Here is a 9,665-nt window from a genome sequence, read left to right on the forward strand (position 1 = left end):
TCATTCATGAAAATCGGTTCTCGCTTATGGTAATAACAGTTTTTGATAAAGCCGTTTTTGCTCATTTTTGGCCATTGTTTTTTTTTCAAAAATTTATTAATCTGCATGGTTGAAAAAAATTACAATAATAAAGGAGGATTTGCCCAATATTTTTAAAGGAAATTTGGGAATTCCATCTTTTATAGTAAAAGAGAAGAAAATTATCGAATGTTTGGAGTTTTTCAACGTTACGCTTTTTCGTGCACTTTTTTGACGTTAAACCCTTATACAACTGTCCTATTGGACAGTTTTAATAATATAAATGTCTATTTACTAGGCTGTTCCAGAAAGCGCTTCAATTTTAGCCAGAAACAGATAATACGTCATTGTAGAAGTCTAAAGCTCCTCTTTACTGACAGTACGTATAATGCATTTGTTCAGATTTTACTATTTTCTCGGTTAATACACGTTTTACATACCCCTGTGTACGGGAATTTATTTTTTTCATTTTCCCTTTGTTGAACTTTTTTTTTTTATTTTTTGAAATTTTATTTTTAAAAAATAACTCACAAAAATGATTTTTTTTTTTTTTGACGTCATTGAAGGTGGTGTGAGTATTCGTTGATGACTTAGTCTTAATGGTGCCTGAATGATAAGTCCTGCAGATGATAATTAATAGATTTCAGATTTACTGTAGAACATGGAATCTTGCAATTAATTTGATAAAAACAAAAGTGATGGTATTCCGCAAGGGTGGGAGATTAGCTAAAAAAGAAAAATGGAACCTAGAAGCTAATTTTTACAATTACAATTAATTTTAATTACATTTGGGTCTCACACCGCTCTTAAATTTCAAATCACATTTCTTTAATGAATTGCTAAGTTGGCGATAAATGTTATTTACAGAAATTTTGACAAAATAAAAATGAAATCCCTCCTTCAAAGAAATTATAAGTAATACAATGCAACAGTACTTATTTATATTTGTTACACACGACAGGTGTGTGGGGGGCCAACAATATTTTGAGAAAATACAGAAGTTAAATCTATTTTTTGTTAAATTATTTTTACAAGTTACAGCTTCATTTTTTTTTTTCATTATTTGAAGAAAGTATTTGCAACTTAGAATATGAGAATGCCAGAAGTCCTCGCACAGGAAACAATTAAACATAAAATTTATCGGCATTAGGATAACCTAGAATTATGTATGTGTAGCAAGTACTGCAATACTTACTTTGTCAAATTAAGATAACGTAAATTTAGATATTATTATCTCTAATCTAGTGATTGAGAGGGTAAATGAGTCCAGTTTCCTACTGGTACAAATATTTAATAATGGATCCAGCAAGCAGGCGCTACATTAAGTGATTGTGAAAAACTTAATCTTTGTACGAGTGATTTTTTTTAAAAAAATTATGTAGGCAGTATCTCTCTCTTAATAATAATGTGATTAAATCTGAACAGAGGCTATGCCTTTGCTTGCTCTTTCTAATATAGAAGAAGTGGTTGATTTGTCTTATTATGTGGGTCTGCACAGTTATGACGGAAAATTAGAGTTAATGATTGGTGAAAAAGAATTTGAATCTTTCTGAAATTATTTTGCTGTTAAATAGTGGGGACTGGAAGCGGTTATTTTATTACCATTTTACCGCTTAAAAGTATCAGGCTTTTCTGATAGCTGAATATAATAGCTAAATAAATATTTACTGCAAATTAGAAGTGATATAATTTTTGGTTTATTTGGACTTTGCTTATTGCTCCTTTTTTCATATATGTAAATATACCAAGCAACTCTAGGCTGACGTTAATTTACCAAGCCAAAACTTTTATTAGTTTTTCTGTATTTTTTTTATTTCTTAGCAAATTGTATTATACACTGCTCCACAAAAAAAGTGGCGCACTTTAAAAATGCGTTATTTTTTTTTCTCTGTAACTTTTTTGTTCTACATTTTATTTTAGTTAGCAAATATAAGAAGTATAAAGTTACGTGAGGGCTAAAATAAAATAAAAAATGATCTAAAAGAAATAAAAACCTTTAATTTAACAAAAAAGTACTTCTCAGCAAAAAATGAATTTGAAAAAAAAAGTATTTCTTCCGATTAAAAAAAGAGAAAAAGAACTTTAGTAACGTGTATTGCTCGCATTATTGCATCTAATCTCCTCGGCATACTCCTTATTAAATTTCTCACGAAATCTTGTGTTAATTCCTGCCATATCTCCACTAGAGCACCTAGCAACTCTTCTAAGCTCCTGGGAGGATTATTTCTCCATCTTAATCGCCTACCCAGCTCATCCCAAAGATGTTCAATTGGATTTAAATCCGGGCTGCGTGCTGGCCACCTCAAAACACGAATGCTAGTATCCTGTAGATATTGAACAACACAGGCGGCAGTGTGTGGTCGGGCATTATCTTGCATAAAAATAAAATTTTCCCCAATAAATGGTGCATAGGGTATCACATATTGCTGCAAAATTTCCCTCACATACAAATCTGCATTCCAGATTGCCCTGTTGAACACGTGGAGCTCAGTCTAAGCCCCCATAGAAATCCCAGCCCACACCATCACTGAACCACCTCCGAATGGTAGTCTACCAGAAATATTGCACGGAGCGTAGCGCTCCCCAGGCCTTCGGTAAACTCGTCGCCTCCCATCAGGTGCGTAGAGAGCAAAACTGGACTCGTCTGAAAAGAGAACGTTTCTCCAATCGTTCTCAGACCAGTTGCGGTGTTCCCTAGCGAACTCTAGACGGGCTCTCCGGTGGTCTACGGTGAGCAATGGTCCTGTGGCTTGCTTCCTAGAGCGTAAATTCATTTCAGCGAGCCTTCTTCGTACAGTTTCGGCACTGACTGAAACTCCACGAACAGTAAGCAGTGTTTGAGCTGTCTCAGAAGCAGTTGATGTACGATTTCTCAGAGTGTGAATTCTAATAAATCGGTCATCAAGTGCTTCTGTGGCTTTTGGTCGACCCGAACCATGCCTGCGAGTGCAGAGGCCTGTCTCCCGGTAACGATGGATGACTCTACGGACGGTGGTCTCAGGCAACCCTAACGTTCGTGCTGCGTACAGCTGAATCAGTCCATCCTCAACTAATGCAAAAATACAGGCCACTTGCTCTGCAGTAATCACCATTTTCTGAGAAATTGCAATGTTTTCAGCTTGAAAAAAGTCGAAACGCAACTGTAGAGGTCAATAAATTAATTTACTGTTGAGGTAAAGTTCACGTTGTTGTTTACACAAAAAGACCGAAGGGGATTAAACGAGGAATTGCTTCTCTATTTACAAGAAACTTTGGGCCTTGATTCGATTAATTGTTCCCTGACAGTTTATGAAAATAATTAAAACTAATGATCTTTCCCTAAAATGTGATAAAACAAAAAATAAACGCTTTTTTCAAAGTGCGCCACTTTTTTTGTGGAGCAGTTTATATATTTTTCAAAAAAAGCTATTCTATTTTATACAAGCCAGTGTGTAAGGAGTTAGCATAACTCAAAAATGAAAAATCGCTGCAGAAAGATCAGATTAGACATATCACGTCTTATACGTATACTACCAGTAATGCGGACAAAGAGAAGTTAGAAGCTTTTGATTAAATCAATCAAAAAAAGTCCCATTTTTGTGGTTTTTTTTACTTCTTATGAGATTTTATAAAACATGTTTCCCAAGATTTTCTCAAATTTCGTACAGTCTCGTCACTCGGTAACAAGTAGCTACTCTCTGTTTCACCCTTCATTTCCCAAGCTGAGGTGGTGTTACAAAGGGGCACTAGTAGTATCTAGTTTTTTTTTTAGTCTGGAACGACACTCTGCTTTAAAAGAAGATTACTACTGCTACTTCTACACCAAACGATAGAAGAGGGCCTGACTAAGTAGTACGATACTCTGCTATCTAAAGACCAGGGTGTACAATGGAGGACTAGTCGAAACTTCGGGAGGTGATTCTGGGCATCATTTGTAACAAAAAAATTCTGTATAAACTATTCTGCTCCGTTTTATAGATATTTTTAATTTTATGTTTTTTTCAAAGGTACTACTGCTTTATAGCAAACAGTAGCCTATATTTCTCAAACTACAACAGCTAAAGCGATTTCAATAAGCTCATTAGAAAGAAGGTTAAATTTCCTTTTAAATGAGCTAATTTATATTCTAAAATAATAATATCAAGTATTTCACTTTGTGACCCAAACATAAGAAATAGGAAATTTCTATTTTTTCCCCCCAAAACTAAACATCTACATACAATCAACTTTCGAAAGGTATGCCATGAATAGTGGTTATTTTAAAAATTGATGCAGAAATCTGTGATAAATTGCAAAAAAGTAGGGGGTCAAAACAGCGACGGCATTATGAAAGGAATTCACCTACCATTGATCAGAAACATCAAATCCAGTAACATTTTTTTTTTTTGCAAACGTGTAATTTAATAATTAGATTTTTTTTGTTGCAAATGATTGCCAGAATCACCTCCCGAAGTTTCGACCACTCCTCCGTGTACACCCTGTATAGAGCCTCTTGAGCGGTTGTTAACCATTCATTGGTGTAAACCTAGTAGTAATCACACTTTCATCTAGGGGTCTTCCAAGCTTTTGGGCTGGCGATGTTAATTATGACAAAAATGCGACTTACCAGTTCAACACCACTTGGTTCAGCTGGTTTAAGGTTAAAGCTAGGGGCACGCCAAGCCTCCTAGCGGTTCAACCAGTAACCTGGTCCTAATTCACGAGGATACGACAATATCAGAAAACATCTCCCAAGTGAGCTCTAGTCTAGCTCCTGTAATAATTCACGTACAAAGAATGGTTAGGAACTTCTTGAGCCTTGAAAAGAAAATATTAAACTGGCTTCACTTTCTAGTACTGCAGCATTGAAGAACACGTGCCACAGCCTGCCTACATGCAGGAAGATCTATAACTTTATTTGAAACATTTTCTCATAAAAAATGAAGTAAGAACACACTTTTGGAGAGGAGTTGATTCAGCACAGGAATGGCCATTTAATAAAGAATTCGAAAAAGATTATACTTTTGACAGTTAAATTTTATCCTCATTTTAACTGAAATTATAATAAATAAATTTTACTAACATTAAGCCTCATGTACAAAATTTACTTGTTACCAAAAATTTGGTCAAAATTAGGATAGAAAATTTAATAGTCAATAGATTTAAGCGGATAATTAACAATTAAAAATGACGATGGCTTGCCAAAATTCCGAGACGGAAGAGAATCGCTTGACTAGGAAATGAATTGTTTTGAAAATTTTAAGTAAGGTTCTGAGAAATTTAAGCCTTCTCAACAGACGATTTCCTAAACTGAATCTAAATTGAAGCAAACTAACGTTTAGTAAGATTTCCAAGTTATTATAATAGGATTAAGACATGCAATAAAAGACGTGTTTTTTTTTTTTTGCAATTTGCTCATGAAACTGTTGCAACAATTTTCACGTACACTTTACACCTACAAAATACATTAAGTTTATCAATTTTATTTGCAATCCTTTTTTTCCTTGAAAAGGCAAATTGCTCTTTTGAGTACAAATGATAGAATTACTGAAAGAGAAAAGCATTGGTTCAAATCTGATCATTTTACTTAGGAAAGCTCTTAACCTACACATAAGTGGATCTCTTAAATTAAGATTCGAATTAAATGTGCTTTAAGTACCTAAAGAAACACCTTAGCCACTTTTAATCTTGTCTTTGATTAAAGTTTAAGTGACATTATAACTAGGGCTGGCACTGTGACATAAATACATAAGGAAAACTTGTCCAATCATACCCTGTTAGACTATGATTATGGTTTTTTTTTTAGTCAGTTGCACTCACCCAGCTTAATAGTGAAGCTTAAGTTATTAAACACGATCGTCTTGAGCTCACGTCATGAACATTAAGTCGGCTGTACTAATAAAAGCACATTGTTTCCAATAGTGTTGACAAGCTAATCATATCAAGCAAATATTTCATGATGTAGGATAAGTATTGAAGTACAGGGTCTCAATTTTGGAGGAGTAAATACAGATCACTTTTATAGTATATGACAGCACGTAAGAAAGTGTTTATGCCAGTTCTACTTTACTCAAACTCACTTTTGCTTGGTAAAAACCCAATTTTGGTAAAATGTTGCAAGAAATTGTGGCCAATTAAATTTTACTAAGAATATTTCATTTATTCATTTGAAACTGAATAAAATCTTTGCTTTTGGTTACCAAGAAAATGGCAAGTAGTCTTGTACTAACTACTTGTGGAAATTTTCTTGTAAGAAATAACTATTTAACGTTTGGAAGTCAACTACTAGTAGTTTTTCTTATTTTACATATCTTATCTATTTAAACTACCAAATATATTATTTTAGTTTTGGAATGCTTACCTTACTTGGAATAAAATTTACCGTGTTCTGCTTATACTAATTGCAATTTACTTTCGTTTTTTCAAGTGATCACAACATTAAATATCTCTTAACTTGACCATAATTCAGCGCGAACACAACTCATTTTGAAAATATACTGAACTATTTTAACAAAATATTACATTGCACATGAAATTCATATTGAGCACATTTAAATAAAGGATATATTGTAGAGTAATTATGTTCATATGAGTATCTAAAAAATGCTTTGTAAACACACCTTGCACAGGTTGGCTGTGGACTACTAACTTGTGGGTCCCAAACTGATAAGTGCAACGTGAGGTCACCTGGCTGGCCAAGTATCACAGCACGGAAACATACGTACCTGCACGGACTTATTCGAATATTATGTGAAATTCAAACATGGAGCCCTTCAGGTGCGTAGTAGGTTTGCTACCAACAGGTTAAAGCACTGTTATCTATATTTAGAGTTATGAGTAAAAATTAAATCATGCAAGTTTTTTAAGAAATAATAACAAAAATAATTAAATGAATTCCACTGCTCAAAAATAACGTCTATAGCTAATCAAACATTTATTAAAATTTAAAATAGTTTTCTACGGGGCGGGGCAGCTAAAAATTTGTTTCACACCTTTTCCTGCTGCATTGCGTTAACTTTAAGCTTCAGCAGATGCTAATCTATGAAATTTTCAATCTTTCTTAGTTCATTCGGTAGTCTCATTTCAGCGTTTTCCTTCGGTCAAATTCGTCCTCTGGTTTAGTTTCATCTGAAAGATTTAAATTGCCAACAATCATTAAACATTTTTTTGTTACAGCTCCATAAATTGTCTATTACTGACCTGGCAACAAGAGAACAGTGTCCGGAGGCCGACAGTGCACTGAAAAAACCTTCCGGCGCCAATAACCACAGATGTTGACGCCTTAAATTAGAAAAAAAAAAAAATCTGAATTTTTTTGAACAAATTAGGTGGTGAGAATCTGTTTATTTTTTACATTTTTAGTAAGTAAACGTTACATGAAAACTACTCAGCGCAAGCAGAGAGATATATTTTAAATTTACTTATCTCTAACGCCTCAGAAGGCAGAAACCTTCTTTTTTCTGAAAAAAATTGAACTTAACGAAATGTCTTCAAATTTAGAAGTGAGGTTTTAATGCCAGAAAAAAATTATAATTAAATAAAAATGTAAAACTCCCCTCTAGGGTAGTTGTAGAAGGGTGATCATCAAATACTACACGGAGTTTCCAAGTTGAAAACTCCTAATTTTGACAATTTTTCCACTTTTTATGCGCTCCTTAACAAAAACTTACAGTTTAAAAAGTTAAATATTAGGCTTGATTAAATGATAAAAGCTACACAAATAAGCATGTTCCTAATATTTCATTTAGACATTAACTTGTAATTTCAACCGGTTAGAAACGTTTGAAAAAAAATATATACAGGGTGTTTATTTTAAGACGGCTCAAATGCATTTCATGCTTAAACGGTTAATCTGAGCAAAAAATGGTAGAGGAAAAATTTGTTGCCCGTCACCTGTAGTTTCAGAATATGTGACTTGATTTTAGATTCCTGCCCGCATACGCGGCTGACGCGCGACCAAAAGTGAGGGTTCGCAGTTGACCCACATTTTCATATACACAGTTTTAAAGAGTATTAAAAGTAATGAAAGAAACCGGAAACCGCAATAAGATATAAAAATTAAAGGTGCTAGGCCATTTCAAAATCTGATATTTATTAATCATATTACAATTTTTTAACTTGTTATCAAAGAGAAAGAAGAGCACGCGATAGGTCATTTTTAAGTATTTTTTCATCCCCTTTCTACTAAAAATATTGCCAAGGCAGTGAAGCTAGTATTTTTCTTAATATCAGGAAATAAGTCGTTTTCCGAGGGATTTTTTCTAAGAAAAATCAAATGTTAAGAGCTTTAAATGTTCTCAAGCATACACAAAATGACTAAAAATTAATTTTATATCTGTTACAAACAATAAGGTTTAATAATTTGTAAATTTTTTTGGTAATTTTGGGAGAGTTGCGTTTAATTACCAAAAAAAATTGGAAACCTTCTGCCACATATTTAAGTAATCTTATATCTTTCATGTAAAGGATCAATCTTATTCCTTAATTTATCAAATAATGCACTTTTGCAGCATAAACTGTGTCTTGAAAGGTGCCTCCTCAGACTCGCAAGCCAGGTTAGCCAGGAGGTTATCAACTGCTCTCTGTATCTGAGGAGGCACCTTTAAAGGCACAGTACATGCTTCACAAGTTGAGTAAATTGCATTATTTGATAAATTAAGGCATAAGTTTGATCCTTTACATGAAAGATATTGATCACTTACATATGTGGCAGAAGGTTTCCAATTTTTTTCGTAATTAAACGCATCTCTCCCAAAATTACCAAATAATTATTAAACCTTCTTGCTTGTAACGGATGTAAAATTATTTTTTAGTCATTTTGTGTATGCTTGAGAACATCTAAAGCTATTAACATTAGATTATTGCTTAGAAAATCACTCGGAAAACGACTTATTTCCCGATATTAAGAAAAATACTAGCTTTACTGCCTTGGCAATATTTTTAGTAGAAAGGGGATGAAAAAATACATAAAAATGACCTATCGCGTGCTCTTCTTTCTCTTTGATAACAAGTTAAAAAAATTGAAATATGATTAAAAATACCAGATTTTGAAATGACCTAGCACCTTTAATTTTGAAAATATCGAATTGCAGTTTCCGGTTTCTTTCATTACTTTTTAAACTCTTTAAAACTGTGTATATGAAAATGGGGGTCAACAGCGAACCCTCACTTTTGGTCGCGCGTCAGCCGCGTATGCGGGCAGGAATCTAAAATCAAGTCACATATTCTGAAACTAGAGGTGACGGGCATCAAATTTTACCTCTACCATTTTTTGCTCAGATTAACTGTTTAAGCATGAAATGCATTTGAGCCGTCTTAAAATGAACACCCTGTACTATATAGAGTGTTCAGCATAAGACTACGGTAACTTCGGGAGGCGATTCTGGGCATCATTTGCAACAAAAAATTCCATATAAACTATGGCTCGATTCGGCTCCGTTTTATAGATATTTTTAATTTTATGTTTTTTCAAGTGTTACTACTTTTTAGCAAAAAGTTGCCTATATTTCTCAAACTATTAAAGCTACAGCTATTTTAATAAGCTCATTAGAAAGAAGGTTAAATTTCCTTTTAAATAAGCTAATTTGTATTCCAAAATAATAATATCAAGTATTTTACTTTGTAGCCCAAACATAAGAAATAGCAAGTTTCTAATTTTTTCCAAAAACTTTGACTTCATTTTTCTCAAA

At 33.4% G+C, this 9,665-nt stretch overlaps 1 protein-coding gene across 8 annotated transcripts in view; it reads right to left on the bottom strand.

Annotated features, from left to right (window-relative positions):
- The window catches only part of Trpm (transient receptor potential cation channel, subfamily M), an 86,457-nt gene extending 79,692 nt beyond the window's left edge, over positions 1 to 6,765 (bottom strand). For 5 of the 8 annotated variants that reach the window (XR_012463063.1, XM_074143317.1, XM_074143315.1 and 2 more), the window contains exon 1: positions 6,338 to 6,765. The gene's annotated coding sequence lies outside the window, so the exon portion shown is untranslated. The remainder of the gene's footprint in view (positions 1 to 6,337) is intronic. The other 3 variants (XM_074143316.1, XM_074143314.1, XM_074143313.1) reach the window with 2 other exon arrangements.
- Positions 6,766 to 9,665: the final 2,900 nt, after the last annotated feature.

This window comes from Rhodnius prolixus, unplaced genomic scaffold (genome assembly GCF_049639745.1).
Source record: "Rhodnius prolixus isolate KJV_2025 unplaced genomic scaffold, Rpr scaffold_12, whole genome shotgun sequence".
In the NCBI taxonomy this organism is placed as follows: domain Eukaryota; kingdom Metazoa; phylum Arthropoda; class Insecta; order Hemiptera; family Reduviidae; genus Rhodnius; species Rhodnius prolixus.